Source organism: Miscanthus floridulus, chromosome 5 (genome assembly GCF_019320115.1).
Source record: "Miscanthus floridulus cultivar M001 chromosome 5, ASM1932011v1, whole genome shotgun sequence".
Taxonomy (NCBI): Eukaryota; Viridiplantae; Streptophyta; class Magnoliopsida; order Poales; family Poaceae; genus Miscanthus; species Miscanthus floridulus.
In genome coordinates, this window is record NC_089584.1 from 83141372 (window position 1) to 83166756 (window position 25385).

The 25385-nt window shown below is 48.7% G+C and overlaps 1 non-coding gene across 1 annotated transcript; it reads right to left on the bottom strand.

Moving 5' to 3' along the window:
• Window positions 1-24424: 24424 nt before the first annotated feature.
• LOC136455746 (small nucleolar RNA Z247) lies at window positions 24425-24563 on the bottom strand. Its single transcript, XR_010759219.1, has one exon. It is a non-coding gene; the product is annotated as a small nucleolar RNA Z247 (small nucleolar RNA).
• Window positions 24564-25385: the final 822 nt, after the last annotated feature.

The window sequence follows — 25385 nt, forward strand, 5'->3', positions numbered from 1 at the left end:
CACCACTGCCTTCTTGCATCATCTCCCTGCTTGATCATTCAACAAATAAACAGATTAAAGCTAACAAACAAGGTATAGTAGAAAAATTTACATCAATCTTTTATATACTCCAACAACAGCCTATTACTCAAAAAGATATTTTTCATGAATATTTTGTCGAACATGTGGCCTACGTTACAGTCCCAACTTTGTTGTTTCAGGAATTTGCTGGAAAATTTCAAAAAAAGAAAAGGGCAAGTTTATTGGATGGGAGAGGGAGGGATTGAACTTACAAAAGCTGAGCTCATCCTTGTTGGTCTGTCCATCTGCATCTTCCGCTAACTGTGCATGGGTGAGTGGGCGTGGTGGAGGGAAGACGAGATGGGCCGGATAAGGCTTAGGGTTTCTATTCATATATGGCCTACTATTGTAAATGGACTATTTTCCAATTTTTCGCAAGACTCCTGATAGCTGGAGTTCTCCCACCCAATTCTCTAGTATAGAATTTTAGAATTTTGAGATTCAATTTGTGTATATTCTTATATTTAAATTTTATTATATTACGCGATGCTCCTGCTGCCATCACGGTTGATGCCTTCCCTGGATCCGCAGCCATAGGATTTGGCCAGAGGAGCGCGCAGATGTGTTTTGGGCTGGGCCAGCCGGAGTCAAAGGCGGGAGGTGAAATTTGACTGAAATTTTTTAAAGGGTATACAACTTATCTTCACCCGCTCAATGTTTTAAGATAAAAAATCACTATTTTTGAAAAATATAAAATATTTAGAACGTCAGAATTTTGCATTTAAAATTACATATATAGATATAGGCTTGTTCTGTATATCTATAAATAGTCTATGGGGCCATGACAAGTATAAAGATTACACTTATATCAGTAAATAAATAGATAAAAACTCAAGCTAGAAAAAATTATATGAAAATATCAAATATGAGGTTCATGTTCCCTAAAAGACAAAAATCATGTTTTCAACTTTTCCGTACGATTTTTTTGTATTAGACCTAAAATTGTCATTTCCGTATGAACTTTTCTAATGTGAGTTTGAATTTCAACTTTTACATGTGAGTACATATTTATATACACTATGGATGTGCTAAGTTTAAAAAAAATGAACACCCAAAATATGTTTTTTGAATTGGTTTCCATGTATCCACCTAGTTTGTGGTAGGACAAGTGGCATGGAAATACACCTATGAGTGTTACAGTATCCTTGCTTATATTTGTTGAACAACTGTGCGTCCATGATATGGACAACACGCCGCCTATATATCATCCCAATATGGATAGAATTGGCCAAATACGATGAGGATGAAGCCTACCAGAACCAAGGTACGTCGTTAGATGTGGCGGACAAGAAACCTACGAGGCAGATTTGAACATCGGCTCCTATAGATTGTTTGTTATACATTCCATGTAACCAATTAGAAAACATATATGTAAACTAATTGGATCTTGTAACCCTATCCACCTAGACTATATAAGGCAGGGTAGAGAACCCTTGATCTGTACATTGCAAGCTATAATCAGCACCCTTGTAAACTTGAGCATACAAGATAAGAGATCTACCTCAAACTAGACGTATAAGGTACCATATACCCGAACCAGTATAAACCCTTGTGTCATCGTGTGTTACACATCCGATTTCCTGTGCGCGTATTGTCGGAGCTAATACTTCCGACACTGTCTCTAGCTAGAAAAAACCAACATGGTTTATTATTTCAAACGGAGGGAGTAGTTCAAATGTGAAGTAATTCCTATAAATACATTATAATTACTCAAAAGGTACCTTATTGCCAGAATATTGAAGTTATTTCAAAATATATGAAATAAAAGTTGTGTTACTTTCATATAGGAATTAGTCCTTTTAGTTAGAAGTCAACTGGAGCACATGACTATCTTAGTTACACTTTTTTTTGAAATGTTATGAAGATGAATTTCGGTCCACCATGAAATTTCAAAATTTTCAAACAAGATTTGGATTATTAAATTTTGGAAAATGTAAAGTACTCTCTCAATTATAAATTATAAGATAAGATGTTTTGGCTTTTCTAGATATATAGTTTTGCTACGTATTTAGATATATACTATGTCTCGATACATACTAACATCAATGTATTAAAAAAAAGTCAAAAATATCTTATAATTTAGAACAGATGGAGTAACAAAGTTACTAGAGTGTGCAGTCCATCTATCCTCTCTAGTCCTCAATTTTTACACGTGGGATCTATATGTTAGTTTGTGGACTGTGATGACACTGCGCCAAGTTCAGAGACTGGCGAATAGAGTGGGTTAGGCAGATGAGACTCAAACCAAGTTTATGGGTTCAGAATGACACCAATGTCGACAGTGCTCTACGGCTGTTGAAGGGGATGGCGGTGCAGACTGCGCCTAGCAGGCTCTTTCTGTCTAACATATTCTGAAACTGGCATCTAGATCCTGACAAGTGTAGCTCTTGAGCCCCGGCTGTTTCGCAGACTTAGGCAGAGCATTAGTCGGACTATCGAGTCCTCGACCCGGGGATTTAACATACCAATGTTAGACTCGCCAATGCTCTTAGAGCATATCTACGAGTTTTGTAAAATAAATAACTCCCAAAAGTCCCCTCTAATAATTAGGGTAAGAGAGCTTATTAATTAAAAATAAAAAGTTGTGAAATACTCTCTCTAACTCGTAAGAGGTGATTAATAATAAAGCCTAACCTTTTTGCTTGAAAGTATAGTTTAACCTTTGATTCACATATTTGTTTATGTAAAATAAATTTAGTTATCTTTTTTTGTTCGATAGTATCTTTTCAAACTTTAAAACAAATTAAATAAAGGACCTATTGAATTGGGAACCTATGTAAAATTTAGCTGCCAGGTGATATTGGTTTTGCGTTGACTGACTGGGAAATAAATATTACACTGCTGGTAAGTTGACTAGGAACAAGGTAATTACATGACCAAAAAAAAAATACAATTTCCCAGTGTTTGTTGCCCATCTACAGGGAAATTCACCTTTTTCTGTTGGTTTACATATTTTTTGTCAGTCTTTTTACACGTAGAAAATTTACAAAATGGAATTAGTCCATGGGACCCTCGGCCGGATCGAGCGTGGGCGCGAAACAGAGGACCTGAACCCCATCTCCCGCGTTGGAAAAAATTCCTCCTGCGGGGACTTTGCCTCCGCGCACCTGCCTCTGCCTTTAAAAAGAATTGCTGGCCGAGAAAAAAAGAGAAAAACCTCCTGCACACCCTCCCCCAAGCTACCCACTCCTTATCTGCACGCAGGCATCTGCTCCTCCCCTGTTCGACCTCCATCGCCACTCGCCCTTCCCCCGCCTGGGCCTCCACACCGCCCACTACACTCCTCGGGTTAGACGGCCAGCCACTGCCTTCCAGTGCCGGTCCTAGAATTTTAAGGGTGCTCTGACGATCTCGTCGCAATGGTCCCTCTTAATCATGTATAAAATCTTATAATATATAGACGTTAATTTTACTTGCAAAATGAAAGCAAATTCAATAACATATTTTTAATTTAACATGTCTGATAATTATCGAGGAACAATATAGATTAAGCAATATATTTATAGATGTATGATAATTATCGAGGAACAATGTAGATTAAAAAATAATATATTCGTTTTCTTTTTTCACCCATGACAAATGTTTCTTAGGTAAAATTCTAAAATTCTTAACACCTCAATTAGAAGAAAAATATGACTATATGGGTACAAAGTACTAGAAGTCTGGAATTCTATACAAATAATTAATTTCGATTAAAAATAAAAAAGAAAAAAAATACCTTGGGCCTAACAAATGATCGGTGATCGCAATTCGTAAAAAGCCAAGAATCAAGATGTCGTCATCGTGGAGCCCTGCCTGGTCGCCGTCCTCGTGCGTCGTGTCCGTGTCTCCGGTAGTCTAGGTCTTCACGGCGACACGGCTCGCCATCTCCGCGTGTGTAAGACGCACATCGCAAACTCACGATCAAAGTGTGTTGTGTGCAGCGTGACTCCTTGCCTCCTCTCTACCCGAGGGCTATGGAGAAAGGAAACTAGGAAAGAAATGTCGATGTTGTCTTTTTGGGTCGCCTGGCCAATTCTATATCTCTTTTCTCATTAGTTTGCTAATGTCTAATGGACTATAAGACCCGTGGGTTTATATACCTGAGCTTGGGGCCCTTCTCCGCTTGGGCCCTCGGCCATCAGACCTCATGCCCTACCCCTAGGGCTGGCACTGCTGCCTTCATGCCGTCGGCATCTAACCCGTCGCCTCCATGACGCCGGCCACAGTTGCCTCCACATCTCCAAGGGCCGCATGCTTCCTGCATCATTACCAACTATCGACTGCCGCCTCCAAGCCTCCACGGGTCCAGGCGTGCCTCCTCTTCAGGGACGAGCCCCTCATCTAGGGTTTGTGCTAGCCGCAGCCACCTCCTGTTTGGAGAATCACGGCACCCCCAATGCTCCAGTTGTCTACCATACACCAAGGTAATTGCATGTCTCCAGCCCTCCCTCGAAACCTCCCCTTCCGTGCAATAACACATTTGCAGAGACATTGCATAAATTTCAGATCTAGCAGTTAGAGTCCTTTCCTTGGTTATACTTCGAAGACAGGTGTTGTTGGTGCAGAAAGTGACCAACAAGTAAATATTTATAGTTTTGTCGTATGTTATGATCGGAGGTGGCCGAGCACTCAATGACACATGGTTTATACTAGTTCAGGCAACGTACCCTACGTCCAGTTTGAGTCAGTCAGTGACTTTATTCCTGAGCCCAGGTGCTCGAAGTTTGCAGTAGGGTTACAAACGAGAAGGAGAAAGATGGGGGGTACAAACGGTCCCGTTAGACCCTGGTCAGAAGGGCCGAGAGTGACTGGAGCTCCGCTATGAGCTAAGTGTTCAAGCGTGTGCTTGAGGTTCGAACCTGACGGTTCTGTGGTTGTGAACTAGTGAACTTGATTGATCTAATGAATCTAGAATGACTTGAATGTTGGGAGAGAGTGCATCCCCTTTTATAGATGAAGGGGATGGCCTTACAAGTGAGGGAGAGAGAGTACGTATGCTTCTGAGCCTTGCTGCCCACGCCGGCGGGTACAAGACGATGGTAGGCGCCCACAATACTGTTGAATGTCAGATGCACGTGGGAGGTGGTGTTGTCTTCTTCGGGCATGGTAGACGTTGGTGCCTGTCATATTGTTGATACCTAAGGCGTGCAAGGGGTTTTTACCATGTTCGTCCAGTATGGTAAAAGCCAGCGCCCACAACATTGTCGATGCCTAGAGGCATGTGGGGGGGCTTTGGGTATGGGAGTTGTAGGTGCCCACAATACTGTAGAGGAAAATGTCGGCGCCTACAACACTATTTATGTTAGGGAGGTTGCAGAATACTGTTTCTGCAGGTGTACAGGGTACGGTCCCTGGTATCGTGGTTTGACTTGTGTGCCCTGCCTTGCTTTCCCCGTTTGTTCCCCAGTCCCTTCTGAGCAGGCGTCCCCAGTCGGTTGGTCCCAGTCGGTTCTGATCATGCCAGTCGGAGATGAGCAGTGAGCAGGGTTTTTGCGTACCCCGGTCGGAGACGTGGGGTCAGAGTCGGAAGTAGTGTCTTGGCCGGGCCTTCCGGTCGGAGAGGCCGTTCGGAGGCGGGCTAGAGACCTAAGGGAGCCCTCCGGTCGGAGAGGCGGGCCGGTGTTGAAAAATAGGCGTCGCTCTTCCTCGGCCTGACCTTTCAGTCGGTGATTGGATCGCCCTTCTGGCCTATTTGTTTAGATACTTGAGCTGGCCCGTGAGTTGCGTGTTGTCTGCTTGGGTCGAGCCTTTATTGGGAAGCCAGTCCACGAGGGACCCTGGGTTTATGAACCCGACAGAAGCCCCCGAGCCCCCGGGCGATTCGGGCAGAATCGTTCGGGAGTTTTTTCGTGTTGCCAGTGGGGGAGGTTTTCGTTTTGTCAGCGGGTGCTCGCGAGCGCACCCGCGGGTGTAGCCCCCGAGCCCTCGGGCGATTCGGGGAGAATCATTTGGGGGGTGTTTTGTCAGCGGGCGTGTGTGCGTGTTTTTTCAGTCGAGATAGAGTCATTTAACCAAGGCGTCGTTGTGTAGCCGAGGCGATTAGTTTTTTAGGGATTGAGTGAGACAGAGCTCGTGGATCCTAGCGTCGGTGCGCGCCATGGGACCGGGTGAGTTAGAGTCATGGATCCTAGCCTCGGTGCAGCCCGCGTAGCCGAGGTAGTTTGTTAGTTAGTTTTAGGGATCGGGCGAGCCGAGGCTCGTGGATCCTGATGGGGCGAGTTCAGGGTCACAGACCTAGGTGTTTGGTGTGCAGTCGAAGTGTAGCCGGATGGGGCGAGTTCGGGGTCACAGACCCAAGCGTTTGGTGTGTAGTCGAAGCATAGCCAGATGGGGTGAGTTTGGGGTCATAGACCCGGGCGTTTGGTGTCTTCAACCCCTGAGCCCCGTTGGGCTTTTGGTAGGGGTCGGTTTGAGTTGTGTGCGTTACCCCATCCATGATTTCTCACAACCGGAGGGGCTAAGTTTTGTCCCTTGTCCCGATCGCTCGGGCTCGAGTGACGCGCTCGGTGAGTTCGCTAACGGGTATGATCGAGTGGAATCCAGGTCCATCATTCGTGACGGGGTCGGCATAGCCATCTTGTGACATTCCACTGCTCCTTTACCTGCAACCCGGCAAATGCCTAGGTCGTTTTGGAGACTGACCTAGGTGGCCTAATGGCCTCCCCTCTATGGGGATTCTGTGGGCTTGGTATAGGCTTAGGATCAAACGAGAAGGTTGAGATGACCATGTCTGCCAGACTGGGTGAGGGCCGCACGAGGCTCATCTGTGTTTTTCTCCCCTGGCTCTGTTTGACGTGGGGTAGCCTTGAGCCCTTCATGGGCCAGCCTTCGAACCCTGGTCGGTCGTTGCTCATGTCGAATGAGGCAACTGCCGCTTCATGACGCAACACGGAGCATTGTGATGCATTTCGCTGCATGTGCGATGCTTAGTTCCTGAGCCCTCGGGCGGTTCAGGGCCTGAATCATCTAGGGGGCATGGGCGTATGGAATGAATGCGTGTATGGATGTATGAAATGATTATAAAGAAAATAGAGGGGGTCGGTAGTGTTACCTTGATGACTCGACTGACGGGGTTTGAAGAGCTCCAGTAAAAAATGTCCGACCGAGACCCATGCTCGTCGTTCGTGACAGAGTCGGCATGGCCTACATGGGGCGTCCCTTTGCTCTTTACCTGTCCCTCGATGTGTTTTTCTGAGCCATTCGATCGACTTTTAGGACGCCCGATGGTCTCTCCTGATGGAGATCCCATTTTTGGGTTTTTTCTAAGTCTCGCCTGGGGAAGCAAAGGGCCGCCTGCGTTCAGTGGTGCTTTGGTTCTTGTGCCCATCGTGCGATAGTGGTTGGCGTGAGGTAGTGGTGAGCCATGCCCAGGCCACGTCCTGTCTGATCAGGCGCTGTTTCATCGGGCAAGGCGCGTCTCATCAGTCAGGGCGCGTCCCATCTGCATTAAATGGGAAAGAGAGAGGATTTTTCGCTCTGCCATTTCGTCGCCCCCGATCGGCGCGCCTTCCCCAACCGCAGCACCCTTTTCCTTAAGTAGGAGGAGGGAGAAGGTTTTCGCCCTGTTCTTTCGCCTATTCCTCATCTGCTTCCTCCTTTCCTTTTCCTTCTTGCCAAGAGCGTTCTTGAGAGCCGTGGTGGTTTCTAGGAAAGAAAAAGGGAGAGAAAGAGGGAGAAGAGAAAAACTCACAAATCCTTTCATGATCTTGTAGCAAAATGTTGGACTGAAGGTTATCCACGGTGAGGGAGTCGGTGTTGAAGGCCTTCACCGCGAAGGGGTTTCTGCCGCCGAAGGAGGTGGCACACTGGAGGGCTCTCGGGAGGGAGGAGTTTCCACAACCTTGGCCCGGCGAGGTGGTTTCCTTTCTCGCCTTCCATGAGCGCGGGTTGGGATACCCCCACACACTGGTTGCTGCGTCGACCCCTCAATGAGTGGGGTCTAGAGCTGCAGCACCTCAATCCGATGGGGGTGTTGTACATCACCGGCTTTGTCATCGTCTGTGAGGCCTTCCTCGGGATGGAGCCGCACGCGGATTTCTTCCACCGGTTGTTCTTTGGACGAGCTTTGCTGGTGGGGAATTCGCCCGAGGTCGTGCTGGTGGGGGATTTCGCCCTACAGAGGAAACCAAGCGCAGGAGGCTCGTATCCTGCATACATCCCCTACGACTCCAACCGGGGGTGGCATGGGGAGTGGTTTTATATCAGGAATCCGGTGGAGGCGCCGTTTCCGATGTTCACCGGTGGGAGACCGGAGAAGCAGGATAGCTGGTCATGGGGTTGTGCCCGTCGGGAGAAGAAGAAGGTGGAGATCATCAAGGAGGAGCTGTGGAAGCTTGTGCGGCGGGGGCTTAACGGGGTGCGGGTGCTCCACACCCTCTACCACCATCGGGTTATGCTACTGGCAGAGAGGACGCAGCCGATGTGGAAGTACAACGGCCCGATGGACCCGGACCGTGTGTCGTTGGAGGAGCTGCCAGACGACAAGGTCTGGAGTCACCTTGGCCGGGTGCTGCAGCTGAAGCCCAAAGAGAAGGTCGATGGGAAGCCCGCACCTTTCAACTCCGCAATCGTGTCCAGACTGGTATGCTCCCTTCTATTTAGTCTGTGCTTCTTCCTCTACTTTCCTATTTTTTGATTTTGAGCCACCCATTCCGTAGGGACTTGGAGTTTACAAGTCTCAGCCGCACGTTCCCAAGGAACTAGAGGGCGTGGCCTGGCAGGCTGCCCAGAAGGAGGCAGTGGATGCTAGGAAGAAAAAGAGAACCAAGGAGGTTCGGCAGAAGCAAGAGAAGGAGTAGGAGATCGCCCCGTGTGTGAAGGCCGAGGAACGTAGGAGCGACGTCGAGTCAAAGCTCGAGTCAGAGGATCCCATAGATGTGGATGACATGGTTTTCTCCGAGGAGGAGGAAAGTCGGGAGGTCGTTGTGACCTCAGCGGAGCGTCATGACCCTACAGTGATGTCCGCTGGTGATGAGCAGGAGGTGGAAAGGCGTGCGGTGGTACCAGTGTTGAGGAAGCGCGTGGCGAGTGCGGACACCGTCGGTGAATGGGAGGCAAAGCGAACGTGGTCACTGCGCCCTTCGGTTGCGTTGCCGATCTTGTCCCCACCTGCTGTGGACGCGGCTAAGCAAGCCGGAGGATGCCCCGCCTGCTGCTCTAGTCGGGGAGTCCCGAGCCGAGGGTCACACCGACCCATAGGCTAGGCAGGAGCTGGTTGGGATGACTCCGCCCCCGGCTGAGGTGAGGGGCATGGGTCACAGGTTGGGAGTGGTCCTTGCCCTACAGGCCCATTGACGTCGGGTCTTGCCTTTAGAGTCGTGCTGCTTACCTCCCGGTATGTTTTTTCTTTGTTTCTTTTTTATCTTTTGCTGTTGAGTCTTTTTGGAGTGCGACTTACCTGCACTTTTTTGTTAGTGGCCGGGCGATGACGAGGTTGAGCATCGCCCCAACTCTCATGCAGGAGACTTGGAGGCCCACCCTAGAGCGTCTCACGGCAAGCCCTTCCCTTTCATGGGTGGTGCCCCCTGGGTCGGTTGCTGGTACAGTGGTAGCGGCGGCGTCGGCATTGGCGGCGATCCCGATGCTGGCAGCGGAGGTCGCGTTGGAGGTAACTCTCGCCGCCCATCCTCCACTAGCTATGGCGAAAGAGGAGAGGGAGACCGAGCTCCCTCTCTCATCGGGTGGAGGGCTGCACGGCTCACCCTCATGGTCGGAGCCAAAGGCGCCGGGGGAGACGTGGTCAAGACGGAGTCAGAACGCCCGGCGGTGGCCCACGCAACTGAGATGGTGGATATCCTATCCGACGATGAGGCTGATGACATGGTGGAGCTGCTATTGTCGTCGCGGGAGCTGGCGTTGGTTCAGTCAGAGGCTAGGCCCTCCAGTGGGCTACCGGAGGGTGACCTGGAGTAGCCTTCCCCTGAGGACCCGGCAAAGGTGCGGTTCGTCTTTTGGGATTCCCAGGAGCGATAGCTCTAGGACATCCTTGGGGGGAAAGGACTTGCCACAGTGTCCAAACTTGCCAACCTGTCCTTGAGGCTTGAGGACGACCAGGAGTGGGTCAAGTCTGCCCAGCAGTTAGTCCAGGTCGACCTGCAACTCACTGTGGAGGTGAGTTTCTCATATTTGTCCTTGACCTCTGAATATCTTGTTGGTTGCCTCAGCATGCTTGCTTTTCATAGGGTCTAAAGGAGATTTCATCCTGCAAGTCCCGCTTCCTCCGGATGGAGCATGCCTGGGTGACGAAGCTTGAGCGTCAGCTAGAGTCTGCTCGCCGCGAGTCCCAGAACCGGGCGGCCAAGGCGACCGCGGCGTGGGCAGAGGGGCAGCATGTAGCAGAGCAGGTGACCGCCACCAAGCGGGGGCTTGAGGCGGTGATGGCCCGCCAGGCGAAGACCGAGGCGGGGTTGCGGACATCCCTGGTGAACACTGAGACAGCGCTCCAAAAATCTCTGGAGACCCTCGAGTCATAGCGGAGCGCCTTGGTGTCGGAGTGGAACACCCTGGAGTTGGTGCGGAAGGCCCTAGAATCAGAGCGAAAGGCCCAGTCGGAGGTAGACTAGGAAGTGGTCATGTTTCAGGGCCGGGTGATGGGGACAGAGGAGGCGAGCGCCCTGCTGCGCGAGCAGGTGGCCCGGTAGGTGGAGGAATTCTCAAACCTTGAGAACTTCTACGTCGGTACGTACCTCTTCTGTTTTTCATCGTGATGGTTTCTTCCTTCAGCCTATTTCTAATCTTGTCGCCCTTCTTTCAGAGCTGGGCGGAAAGGTGAAGTCGTTTGAGCGAAACCTAGAGATGGTCAAGGCGACTTTTAGCCAGAAAGCAGAGGAGCTGGCCAAGTCCCGTGAAGAGCGACGTGCTCTTGAGGGGGAACTTGATCAAATCCGCAACGTTGCCTAGCTTGTCATCTCAGAGGTCTTCGGGTCGGCGCCAAGTACTAGCGCGCCCGCTGTCCAGCTGGCGGAGGTCCCGGATGCAGTCTGGGATCTTATCACAAGTGGGTTGTTCTATGGAGCGTCGGAGGTGTTGACCTTGGTGGCGACATACCACCTGAACCTGGACTTCGCCACTATCTATAGCGGGTATGCTGATGGCTTGAGCATGGAGGACATCCAAACGCTCGGGGAGAGCTTGCTGCCACATGCAAGGTTGGTGGCAGAGCAAGTCTCCGCGCAATGGGTGATGGACGTCCGTCGTGAAGACATGGCTAGAAGCATGCGTCGGGAGGACATCGCCTAGCCTGCAGAAGGTATGGAGCCTAGGTCAGAGGTGGACATCGCCCCGGTTTTGACCGAGCCGAATATTGTCCCGTCAGGAAGTGAGCAACACGCGCCTTCGCCGGTCGTACCGACAGCAGATGCTGTCGAGCCGCCCCAATAGTTTGTAAAGCATAAGAAGTTTAGTAGATGTAAAAAGATTAAGTTCATGGGGGAGCCACTGTGTAAACGTTCTTATGTACTTAATGACTACAGTCGGTTTCATTTTTTGTGATGGAGTCACTCTGTTCGAGGAAGCTTGTCCCTTTCGTTCCTTAGTTTTTCCCTTAGCATAATTTTGTTTTTTATTCTTTCTTTCTTATAGTTGCCTATTCTTCCCGTAGGCTGCAACCTTGGGAGCTTGGGGCATGGCCCGCGAGGCTTAGTTGCTCGTAACCATAGGAAAGGCGGGGTGCGATCGGTCGGAATGTTTTAAAGCAAAGCTACGTAAGGCAAATTAAAGGAACAAACTACCCTTTTGCTTGGGTAAGAAGGAGTTTCACCATATGATAGTAAACAAAAAAGAGAGGTAGTAGTGTACCCTCATGGAGCCCTTCAAGCGACTTGGGCCAAAAAGTGTTCGGGTCGAGGTGCTCTTATAGGAGCAAACGCTAAGTAAACAATGGTAAGACTGAAATTTAGGGGAAGAAAAAACGACATAGCTGTTCCAAGCGTTTGGTGGCAATGTCATCGTTGTCATCCTTCAGTCGGTAGACGTTCGATCGGATTACTTCAACCTTTAGTGGTCCGGATCCCTGTCCGCTTCGCCCCCTTTCTTGGCCGCTGCTTCTACGCCTTTTTCTTCCTTCGGCCCGCCGATCTATCGTAGAAGACATTTGAGGAGCTCGTAGTCCTTGTAGAGGTGTTTGATGGGGTGGGCATGGTTGGTGCACGGGCTCTCCATGAGCTTGTGGAAGTGGCCCAAAGGGTCCTGCTGGGGCTGCTTGCCCGTGTGATCAGCCGTGGCAACCAACGCGGAGCTGGCCAGTTGGTGGCGATCTTTTCTATTCTTTTTTCCCCTCTACGTGGAGGGGTCCTTGTCCTGATCTTGGCGCTTGGCCTTGCCTTTACCTCAGCCTCCGTTGGAGCACAGCAGGAGCGGCGCTTGCTGGAGGCATTGGACAAAGGTCCGTGGTCCTGAGCCATTAGGGTTGGGACTCTGGTCGCTGCTACGTGCGTCTTGGTTCGGCCCGAGCCACGTGTAGATAGGTGGTCAGAGCAGAGCGGTCATCAAGTCAAGACGAGGCACAGGTGCGACCTCTTGTGCCGTGCTCAGCGGTTGTAGCGGTGAGCGGGTGGAGCGACTCGTCTGCTACGTCCCCATTCCCCTAGTGGGGAGTGAGGCCGTGAGTCGGTGTCATGATATGGAGCTCTCCGCTTATTGAATGGCGGCGGTCTCCACTAGTGCCCGGAGGTTGCGATGGATCGCCTGTTCCTGAGGATCGTTTGGCTCGAGCAGGCCACGCAGAAGCATTACCGCAGCGGCGATGTTCTGATTGGCCTGAGCGAAGTGTGGGGGATTGTTACTTGTGTCCATGGTGTTGTGCTGGACCCAACAGGCGCAACCCTAGGCGCCGCTCACCGGTCTCTGCGCACAAGGCGCAGTGTGGTGCACCGAGCGCGCTGGCGTAGTTGGTGGCTGGTGTAGCCACTGTTGTCGTAGTTCCTCACCGTGCTCCTATGTGAGCTCGGGGGTCTCCGCACGAGGGTTCAGAGGGGTGTGAGTCTACAAGGACTCTGTTACCACCGGTGGCTGTCCCAGAGCGTCCACCATAGTGCACTCTCGGGACGGACGATGGCTAGGTGCCATGTCATCGATGCTGGAGCCATCACTCTCAACATCGTCAACCATGAGGTCGAGGAAATAGGTAGGAGCATAGCTCGCCATCCCCATGAATTCGGATGTGAAAGGGGGCGGCGTTGGCATCCTTTGGAGCCCCCGGGCATACGCGTCCACAGGAGACGTGAGGTCATAGGGGAACCGGTCGTATGGCGGTCGCAGCAGGGACAACGAGGTCCCTCCAGGTGATCGGTGGAAGATAGAGAATAGCAAGAAAATAACAGCATGTACATTACTTACAGCGGGGTTTGAGCAGAGAGTTTGCTCGGAATGAAGCGCAGATGCCATGTCATCGATGTCGTGTGTCCCGGAGCCAATGGAGGGCGCCCCTTCAAGGGGCGTTGGAATGAGTGCCTCCTCGCGGAGGAGTAGTACACCGAATTGGTCGATGATGAAGTCTAGGCTTTCAAAGAGGAAGGCCTAGGATGGCTCAAAGACGGGTGGAACCCACATCCCAATAGGTGGGAGTGCTGGAAATTCTAGTGAGCTAAAGTGAATCGTTTCACCTGAGTCTACCATGGCGAAGGTGGCGGAAAAGTGGGCCATCCGATGACCAAAAAGTGTTGAACGTACAACGTCTTCCCCACGGACGGTGCCAACTGTCGGTGCAAAAAGTGACCAACAAGTAAATATTTGTAGTTTTGTCGTACGTTGTGATCGGAGGTAGCCTAGCACTCAATGACACAGGGTTTATACTGGTTCAGGCAATGTGCCCTACGCCTAGTTTGAGTCAGTCAGTGACTTTATTCCTGAGCCCAGGTGCTCGAAGTTTGAAGTGGGGTTACAAACAAGAAGGAGAAAGATGGGGGGTACAAGAGGTCCGGTCAAACCCCGGTTGGAAGGGCCGAGAGTGACTGGAGCTCCGCTATGAGCTAAGTGTTCAAGCATGTGCTTGAGGTTCGAACCTGGTGGTTCTATGGTTGTGAACTAGTGAACTTGATCGATCTAATGAATCTAGAATGACTTGAATGTTGGGAGAGAGCGCATCTCCTTTTATAGATGGAGGGGATGGCCTTACAAGTGAGGGGGAGAGAGTATGTATGCTTCTGAACCTTGCTACCCATGTCGGTGGGCACAGGACGATGGTAGGTGCCCACAATACTGTTGAATGTCAGATGCACATGGGAGGTGGTGTTGTCTTCTTCGGGCATGGCAGACGTCGGCGCCTGCCATACTGTTGATACCTGAGGCATGCAAGGGGTTTTCACCATGTTCGTCCGGTATGGTAAAAGTCGGCGCCAAAACACTGCCGATGCCCAGAGGCATGTGGGGGGGCTTTTGGTATGGGAGTTGTAGGCGCCCACAATATTGTAGAGGAAAATGTCAGCGCCTACAACACTGTTTGTATTAGGGAGGTTGCAGAATACTTTTTCTATAGGTGTACAGGGTACGGTCCCTAGTATCGTGGTTTGACTTATGCACCCTGCCTTGCTTTCCCTATTCGTTCCCAAGCGAGCATCCTCGGTCGGTTGGTCCCAGTCGGTTCTGATCGCGTCAGTCGTAGATGAGTAGTGAGCAGGGTTTTTGCGTACCTCGGTCAGAGACGTGGGGTTGGGGTCGGAGTCGGAAGTAGTGTTTTGGTCAGGCCTTCCGGTCAGAGAGTGTATCTCACATAAACACAATTAGTCCACCTAGGATTGTCACTCAATTACCAAAACCAACAAGGACCTTTTTAGATACTACCAGTCTACCAGGAAGTTCAGGCCTGGCCTGCCCTTGGACTCATGCTACTGGCTCCCTACACATCCTTACTTCCTCCAGTGTGCGCACTTTCACTTACTGGGTCCCAGCCTGAGTTGAGCTACTCAGCTTCACGGTCGAAATGACTTATTTGGCCAACTAAGTGCTAGGCATGCGCTCAACATGACATAAGGACGTACAATGAATCGGTCCGTAACCGACACAGACGGGGATAAATAGGCACCAAGACCTCCATGCCTTGTTGCTTCTCTATCACAATCCTGCCCGATCTCCTTTTTATTCATCAACACCTGGTTATTTCCATGATATTAATTATAGCCAACCATGACCAGATATCTACCTATATCTTGCAGGTGACAGGAAATCACCTGACTTCTATCGAACTAAGCATGGCTAAGCATATATTCAATCCTAGACCTACATAGGATTCAAGATATATTTGTCTAGATAAGGAAAGTATATGCAGCAAGTGATTCCAATCAACCCTTAGTAGTTAATGCATCAACATAAAAGGACTCAAGTTGATATTTAGAAACCATAGGAGGCTTAGAATGCTCCAAGGCTTGCCTTTAAGAAACGAGGAAGGTTGGTGATCAGGACACTAAGGAAGATCTTCCACATTGACTCCTTCTACCTGAACCTCCTACTCTTGGGCTGCCTGTGGCTCCTCCTGATGCTTGGGTTCAAACTCGAGTAGCGTCACTCCTTTCGGGGAACCTATTGCATGCATATGCATAAAGTGAGTATCATGAATGCAAAAGAGATGAGATGAATTGATGAAGTGTATACGCATGAGCATGGCTATCCACAAGATGTATGATAAGTTTAACATTCGTTGACCAAGTAGATGTATAACTTTCTTCTAGTTGATCTTTACTAAGTAGGTGCATATCTCTTATATATTACAAGAAACATACACTCACCAAGTTCTAGTAACCTAAGGTAAAGTTGTTCATCATTAGTAAGAGGCTTAGAACCTGCAGCTAATAACTAACCTCAATTAGCCTAAGTATCTACACAAGCATCACATAAATCAAACAATTATCATTTGACTTAGTCATTTCCTGGACTGTAAACAGTAGCTATTTATTTTGGCTATGTTTGGAGTTCTACTCAACCAAATACTATGATCTTTGACTTTCTATAAAGCTTATAAAACTGCCTAAAACTTTCTTATAGTCATCTCAAGATGATTCAATGGCTATCAAGGTCAAACAAAGCAATTTTCTAGATCTGTCCAGAAATTTCAGAGAATAAGCATTTCTGGAGACCAACTTCCAACAGCAATAACTCTCAAACCATATAGCCTATTGCCATGAAAATTGGACACAAGCAATATAAGTAAGTTATCTACAACTTTGTTATTGACAAGGTTCACAGCAAACATCATTTTACCCATGCAATTTACTTAATAACAGAAACTATCCAAAACAGTCACTATATTTGAATTATAGAGCAATTAATATTTGACTGCATACAAGCAATCAAATCTGGGTACAACCAATGGTACCAATAGTTCATAGACATCATATACACTTTAGAAAATATTATGGTCAAGCCCAATTAAATTATTTAAATGCCTTTATTAATTTATGTGGACACTAAGGTGAAATAAGGAACATATATCAAAAGTGCACAGTAAATTCTGAGAAAATTACAATAGCTCATATATGCTCCTAATAGGCTACTGTATAAATTTCATGCCAACTAAACAAGTATATCATCCTCTACAAAAATGACAAGGTACATAGACTTATTTTAGTGAAAATGGTTTAACCTAGTGAAAAGTGTTAAACAACAGATTTTATATTTTTCATCCTATCATCCTAGCTTAAGAACACTGAAAAAAATATGCATGATGATAAGTTATGTATTTTTACCCCATTTATTTTCACTAGAAACTAGCAATTATTTAAGATTAAATAGGAAGACCATATTCCAAGTATGTCGACTATAGGTTTAGCATTTTTTTCTAGCTAGATCATGTCAACACAAGACCAACAAAATTAGAATCACATTTTTCTCACTCCTCTAGCTCAAGTTATGCATTTTACAAGATTGGAACTAATTTAAAAGCACTTTACTAGCTTAATTTAATTCTCCCAGAAAAATATCCCAAACAGTAGGTTTCATATTTTTATCAAATAGTACACTTCATGATGAACCAATAAAATTTGGTTCACTCAATTTGGACAATCCTAGCTCTCGATATGAATTTTTGAAGTTTGAATCAATTTCTAAAAAAGAATAAAGAAAACATTTAAAACTAAAATCGCTACGTGTACCCAGCTGACTACACCCGTTGTGACTGACTGTTGGGCCCCGCAGGTCAACGAGCCCCACATGTCATCGGCATAGAAGCAGGGCAGCAGCTTGACCGATGACGAGCTCGCCGGCATGGAGCGCGTGAGCGCGGTGATGGCGAGATCACCGTTCCGATGAGATGGTGGTCAGTGATGGGTCTCCATCATGGAACAAGCTGCTAGGGTTTACGGCGGCGTTGAAACGCATGCTAGAGGGGGATGACGGGGTCTAGCTAGTACCGGCCACGGCGAGCTTGAGCTCATGGCCATGGCGGACGCGCACGGCACGGTCGCTTGTTCCTCCGCCGATGCTGCAGTAGCGGTTAACTGACCCCCGACTCGAGCTCGACCTAACCCTAGGCTTTCCAAAACGAGAGTAAGGAGAAGGCGAGAGGGCTCCGATGAGCACGGCCACCCTCGAGCTAAGGCGCTAATGGGTCGAGGATGTAGAGTGGGTCACGACGACGTAGTGTGCGCGAGCTATTGAGCAATGGCGCAGCGGCAGTGGCGCGCGAGCTCGATGAAGGCATGGCGGTGGTGGCGCTGCTCGGCTGTGGAAGAGAACGAGTGTGAGGCGAGGCAGAGAAGGAGTGAGCGCGAGTGGGAGTGGAGCAGCAGGGGCGCAACCCTCTTATCCACGCGCTGGCCCGACCGGCCCAGCTGGCGCCGGCGTACGGCCACCACGTGGCGGCCGCGGACTGGCGCGGTCGGCCACTGACGTCGCGCACGTTCGCGGCCATCAGACTCTGATGAACCGACTAACAGCGCGGCTTCGTGCACATGTAACTCCTAATCTGTGGTGAATCAGTAAAAATGGTATTAGTGAAAGTTATAAAGCTATGTGAGATCTACAACTTTGCTTGAGGGAGTAACATCTAATTTGTCATGGTTAGCAAGTTACAAAGCTCCAAAGTGGTGCACTTGAAACTGAAATCAGCATTTTGGACTTAGCAAAATTTCTAAGTCTAGAAACAGCATTTTGTTGATTCTTGTGAGCCCTATTCGATCATGTTAGGCACTGAATTATGTCATGACCCTTAAATAAAGTTTGTTCCACATAAGATAAGCTACACCTTTTATTAAGGGTGCACTGCCATGCAAACACTCTATGCTATAGTTCAACTTTGGTCAAAGTAGGATCATGAAAAATGACATTTTGAGTAAACTAGGACTTAGAAGCAAAATTGACCCATGTCATGAATACAAACATTGTTGCATTTACCATTATAGACATGTCTAAGGTGTTTTTATGACCTCACAACCATCTCTTGCATTGGTCACACATGATCACAAGCATATGTATGTATATAATCAACATATGAAATCCCGTATGCTCATGCTCATGAATGCTTGAATGATGCTTGTGCTTATGAAATGCAAGTGGCAAATGTAATGCTTAACACTAGGGTGTTACAGTCACGATCGTGTAGCAGTGGTCCCGTATTCAGGAATTTTATAAAAGTGATGGTGATGGCTATCGCTATTTTGACTTGTGTCTCAGTCTCGGTCACGGCGGGCTGTTGAAGAGAGTTCACTATGGGTAGATCTGTCCTTCGGTTAAGTCCGAACGGCGGTGGAGGCGTGTGGCAGGTGCACCCACGTCGGTCGGCCCCGGCAGAGGGTTCCTGCTCTCTGTATGGGACCGGATCTGAGGGTTGTGAGGTCGGGGGTTTCGCGGCCATACTAGAGTTACAGTACGATGGCCGTAACGGAACCCTTGCATGCACTGTCCTTTTCCCTGAGAGATGATTGAAAGTACTGTTTTCGCTTTGGTGTGAGAGAAAAATACTGTTCCTAAGAAAGTACGGTTTATAACCCAGCGAACAGAGCGCTCCTCAACGCGCCGCCTGGGTCCAATTGGCCGGCCAGAGGACTTTTGATTCCCGAGAGATTGAGGATCAGTAGAGTTGGGGTCTTAAGTCCATGAATTCATACTGCTATGCTTTGTACACTCTATATCGTGGCCTGCTAATCCTTTTGTACCTAAAGCTCTGTACAGCCTGGACCGGGTATACGAATACTTTTTTTTTTTTTACGTCCTGTGCTACCTGAACGAATTAGAGTGCAGCCATTTTAAGTCTGTGGACAGGTAGCAATCTAGGCTTTTCGGATCCTGCTCTGTATTGCTGTGCTTTTCAGGCCTGACGGGATCAACGGCTGCTCAGATCCAGAAGGCTTAGCCCTCGTGAGTGAGGCCTAGCCACGTCTATCTTTTGGTTCTAGGCGACGGGTTAGGTCGCTCTGCCTAGACCACGCCATTGGCAATATCTCCGGAAAAAGGTGATGAAGACACACCAGCTATGACTGATCGTAGTCATCTTCTTCAAAAGGGTCCGTCTATCTAATGTTTGTATCTTGCTCTACTCTGGCAACAGGAACAGAGCAACGGTTCTCGGTCGTTGCTAGGGTGAGATCGGGTGTGCCTTGCTGAGCCAGCACGCTTCAGATTGCTATGGAAATTAGAGAGCAACTGAAGCAGTTCCAGGCCAAATTCAGTATAACGTATCTAGCTCCGAACTGTATCATCGATACGTTCTCATCTGCGTTTCAGCTGCAGCTCCTTGCATGCCGAGCATTGGACGAGGAAGATTTCAAAGTAGACCTGGTGCCATGGTGCCCTGAATACGAGTCGTGTGATCTACCGTGGATCATCACTCACGGTGCTGAAGGTAAGATAGAAGACTCTGTGCTGGGATATATCTGCATTCAAGAGATTGGTTGTTCCTTCACCAGCTGACACTGCAGTTTTAAAACGCAGCGGTTACGCCGGGACCAGTCAAACCGTACATGAACAACCTTCTGTGCCAGCCAGAGCCATTGCGCAAATATGTGTTGGGAGTGCTTACCGGACAGATCGCTGGGGATTTCAGACCAGGTATCACCTAAGTCGACTCCATTTCGTTTCTGTTGCTTTCCATAAAACCGGGTCCGTTGCACTTGCACCAACTAAACTGTTGCTTTTCCTGTCCACGTACAACTGCCAACATAGCACCAGCTGCTGCACTTCACGGGAGCAGGATTTACATAGACGCGGTGGCCACGCATGGGCCCACGCCGGTGCTAGACTACAGCTATATGATGATACTAGAGCTTCGAGACTTCTATTATCAGAAGTACAGTGCGTTTGTCCAGTGCAAAATATCATGTCAGCAGATCTGTGATGCTACCCACCGATTTTGTGTCAAGCTAAATCCAGCTCTTCAGGACATCTGTGCCGGTGCTTATCACATGTTGCTGCTTTTGGTGATCGAATGAAGCTCGAAGTATCATATCTAGCAAAGGAGATGGTCGCCATTAACAGCCTCATGTGCCCCATGTACCATAAGATTGTAAAAATAGGGTTAACAAGGTTACCCTCCTGGGATCCTTGGTTGCATGTTATATAGATGGGAAAAGCCCCCACCATGGCAAGTTACATGAATTTAGGAATTCCAACAATCTATTCCTAATATATCTCAACTATCTATTTCTGTTGTAACAAACATGCAAGGTATAACCGCAGCCCCTATACATGTGCTAGACCTTTCCTTCTAACACTCCTCCTCAATCTCAGCCACTTCTAAGGTTGAGATTGTTCCTGAATTGTCGAAGCTTCACAATTGGCAGTGCCTTGGTGAACCCGTCTGCTACTTGATCACCCGTGTGTATGAAACGAATATCCAGTAGCTTTTGTGCAACTCGCTCTCGCACAAAATGAAAATCAATTTCTATATGTTTCGTCCTGGCATGAAAGATAGGATTTGCAGCTAAATATTTTGCTCATATGTTATCACACCACAACAGAGCTCGGGATGGATGTGGAACACTAAGTTCAGTGAGCAATTTCTGAACCCAAATCATTTCTGCAGTAGCATTCGCTAGTGCTTTGTATTCAGCTTCAGTACTAGATCTCGACACAGTGGGCTGCTTTCTAGCTGTCCATGAAACCAAATTTTCACCAAGGAACACAGCAAAACCGCCTGTTGATCTTCTATCATCAACACAACCAGCCCAATCTGCATCTGAGAAAGAACTGACAAGCATAGACCTAGACCTCCGAATTTTTAGACCAAGATTTACTGTCCCCTTTACATACCTCAGGATACGTTTCACGGCGCTCCAATGTACAGTAGTTGGGGCATGCAGGAACTGGCACACTTTGTTAACAGCAAAAGCTATGTCAGGACGTGTCAAAGTAAGATATTGGAGAGCTCCAACCATGCTACGGTACTTGGTAGAATCATCAGGGCCTAGCTTATCACCATTCTGAATGCTGAGTCTTTCGGTGGGTGACAATGGTGTATCAACTGGTTTACAGATTTGCATACCTGACCTCTTTAGAATGTCCAAAGCATACCTTTCTTGGGTGAGAGTCAAACCATCACTTCCCCTCTTGACTTCGATGCCCAAGAAGTGAAGATCGCCAAGATCTTTGAGGGCAAACTCGACCTGTAGGTCGGCGAGGAGCGCATCTGTTGCCTGAGAGGATGAACTAGCAACGATAATATCATCGACATAAACAAGAACAAAAATACTGTGACCCCTTTTACTATAGTAGAAGAGGGAAGTGTCGGATTTGGAAGGCACAAAGCCAAGACGTTGCAACTTACTGCATAAGCGAGCATACCACGCTCGAGGAGCTTGTTTGAGCCCATACAATGCCTTGTCCAACTTACAAACATAGTTGGGTCGAGAGGGATCTTCATACCCTGGAGATTGATGCATATAGACTTCCTCCTCAAGAACACCATGGAGGAAAGCATTTTGAACATCGAGCTGCCTCAGTGACCACCCTTTGGACACGGCAACAGACAGAACAATACGAATAGTTGCAGCTTTAACAACTAGACTAAAAGTGTCCTCATAGTCAATTCCATATTGTTGCTTATACCCTTTGGCCACCAAGCGAGCTTTGTAACGATCAATGGATCCATCAGCTTTCCTTTTGATCTTATAAACCCATTTGCACCCAATGATATTTTTACCTTTCGGTGGAGGAACGAGATGCCAAGTTTTGTTGTGCAGGAGAGCTTGGTGCTCAAGGGTCATGGCCGATACCCACTTTGGATCACTTTGTGCTTCTGTCATTGAGCTAGGTTCATCAGGAGAGGTGGTGACAAGCTGACACCATCGCACAGTGCCATCGGTATAGACCTTTGGCTTGTTGATCCCTCGCTGAGACCTGGTGACCGACCCTTGCAGTGTTGGCGCAGTGTCTGATGAGGAGGCCATGGGCGAAACCACAGACGACGACGGAGCAGCAGATCCCGCAGGCAGATCGTGCAGACCCCCACTCTCCGTCGGTGCAATCCACGCGGCACCATCAGAACTAGGCGTAGACGGATCGCTCAGGAGAGGAGATGGCATCGGAGACTGGTCGGCAAGCAGGACGGGCGCCGATCCCGCAGTAGATGTGCCGGCTGGATCAGCTGCTATGCCAGGGAGATCCACTCCGGGCATGCTGCTGTCCCCAGCGGGGAGGCACATGAAATGACTCCCAAAATCTGAGCTGCATGAGGGTGGCGTTGCGCCAAGATTTGTTCCTGCAACATTTTGATCTCCAGCAAAAACTCGTGAAGTATTAGAAGGTAATGGAGAAAACAGCCCGGGCTCAGACATTTGTGCATCCCCAGTACTAGATGGATTGACTAGGACATCTGGAAGAAGTGCAAGTTCGGCTCGCAACCGTGCACCAGCGTTAGGATGGAGAGAAGTGAAAGGAAACACTTGTTCATCAAACGTGACATCCCTAGAGATGTAGACCCGCCCTTCTTTTGGATCTAAACATTTGAACCCTTTATGTTGGTTACTATAACCCAAAAACACGCATTGTTTCGAGCGAAAAGCAAGCTTCTTGGTGTTGTAGGGACGAAGGTGAGGCCAGCAAGCACACCCAAAGGTGCGGAGTAGGGTGTATTCCGGTTTTTTTCCAAAAAGACGATAGAAGGGTGTCTCATTGTGAATTACTCGTGACGGTAATCGATTAATCAAGAAAACAGCAGTTAGGAAGGCCTCGTCCTAGAACTTGAGGGGCATCGAGGAATGTGCTAGGAGGGTGAGGCCAACCTCAACAATGTGCCTATGTTTGCGCTCAGCTGATCCGTTTTGCTGGTGGGCGTGCGGGCAAGAAACACGATGCATGATGCCACCACGTTGGAAGAAAGAACTGAGAGCTTGGTATTCACCGCCCCAGTCTGTTTGGATGGAACAAATCTTTTTATCAAATTGTCTTTCGACAAGAGTTTGGAAATCCCGGAAGCACTGAAACACTTCAGATTTTTTTCGCAACAAATAAATCCAAACAAATTTAGTATGATCGTCAATAAAGGACACATAATAGTTATTACGACCAACAGACGTGGGTGCTGGGCCCCATACATCACTGAAGACAAGATCAAAAGCACTATCAGAAATGGTGGATGATCTAGGATATGGCAATTGGTGGCTCTTGCCTTGCTGACAGACGTCGCAAACATGACTTTTATTGGACTCTTGTGAAACTGGGAGCTGATGATGATGAACAACTTGTTGAACTACGGCGGCAGCAGGATGTCCTAGGCGATGATGCCACAAGGACATGGTGGGCTTGATGACTCCAAGGGCCTCTTTATTTGGCGACCGCACAGGATAAAGGCCATTCTCACATTGGCCTGTGAGGAGAGGTTTCCTCATTGACGGTTCCTTAACAACAAAATGATTTGGATGAAATTCAAGAAAAACATCATTGTCACGAGTAAAACGATTAACTGAAAGCAAGTTTTTGCTAGCATCAGGAACATGCAGAATATTTTTAAGATGAAGGTTTGTACGTGGGGAGCGCAAAATGCCATGACCAACATGACTGATTCTCATACCTGAGCCACTGGCAGTGTGCACTTGCTCACCACCGTGGTATTTGTCACGCACAGTGAGTCTGTCCAACTCGCTTGTGATGTGATCAGTTGCTCCCGTATCCATGTACCAATTTGAGTCTACCCCATAGGAGGATGAGGTTGCTGATGACGCCGACTTCTGAGGCGGCGTATATGAGGTATCAAGCCTCTTGAAGCAGTCGAAGGCGGAGTGTCCTTCTTTGGTGCAGATCTGACAGAACACGCCCGGTTGAAACGGGACGCGCCTGCCACTTCCACCGCGATCGCCACCGCCGCGGTTGTTGTAGTTGTTGTTGCCACGATTGTAGCTACCGCGACCGCCGCTGTTGCGACCTCCACCTCCGCGGTTTCCGCCACCATAGTTGCGCCCTCCTTGGGACGCCAGATTTGCTGAAGACTGGTTTCCGCCGCCGCCACGCATCTCCAGACACTGTTCGTGGCTGATGAGTTGAGCATAGAGCTCGGCGACGATGATCGGCTCGACGCGTGCGGTGACCGCGGTCACTACGGGATCATAGTCGACGTTGAGGCCGGTGAGGATGAAGGACACCAGCTCCTCGTCTTCCAGCTTCCGGCCAGCGGATGTCATCTCGTCCGCAAGGCCCTTCATTTTGCCGTAATATTCGGCGATGGAGGATGTGCCCTTGTTGGCGGTGGCGAGGGCCATCCTTGTGGAGATCACACGCGCACGCGACTGTGAGGCGAATAATTTTTCAATGGCCGCCCACGCGCCCGCCACGGTGTCCTCACTGTTTACTTGTCCAAGGATCTCCTTGGACATGTTGGAGAACAGATAGTTTAGCACCATCTGATCTTTCGCCATCCATGCCTCAAACTCGGGGTTAGGCTTTGGTGGCTCCTTCGAATCTTCTTGTCCCTTTTCTCGGGGAAGGAACGGGGACAGCGCCTCCACCCCCGGATGGATGAACATCGCAAGCTGCGATCCACGCAGTGCGGATAGGACCTGCGCACGCCATGATGGGAAGTTCGCTCGGCTGAGCTTTTTGTTTGTGGGCAGGAAGGTGATGGGGAAGAATGCGGCTGGCGACGCAGAGGTAGATTGGAACGCCATTTTCAGTAGTCCGGTGGGAAGAAGGCTCTGGTACCATGTAAAAATAGGGTTAACAAGGTTACCCTCCTGAGATCCTTGGTTGCATGTTATATAGATGGGAAAAGCCCCCACCATGGCAAGTTACATGAATTTAGGAATTCCAACAATCTATTCCTAATATATCTCAACTATCTATTTCTGTTGTAACAAACATGCAAGGTATAACCGCAGCCCCTATACATGTGCTAGACCTTTCCTTCTAACAAAGATCAGCCCACCCATGAGCCTGAGCAGGTTCAAAGACGGTCCGTTGCTGTATCAGGTAACAGCGTATCTTTTTAT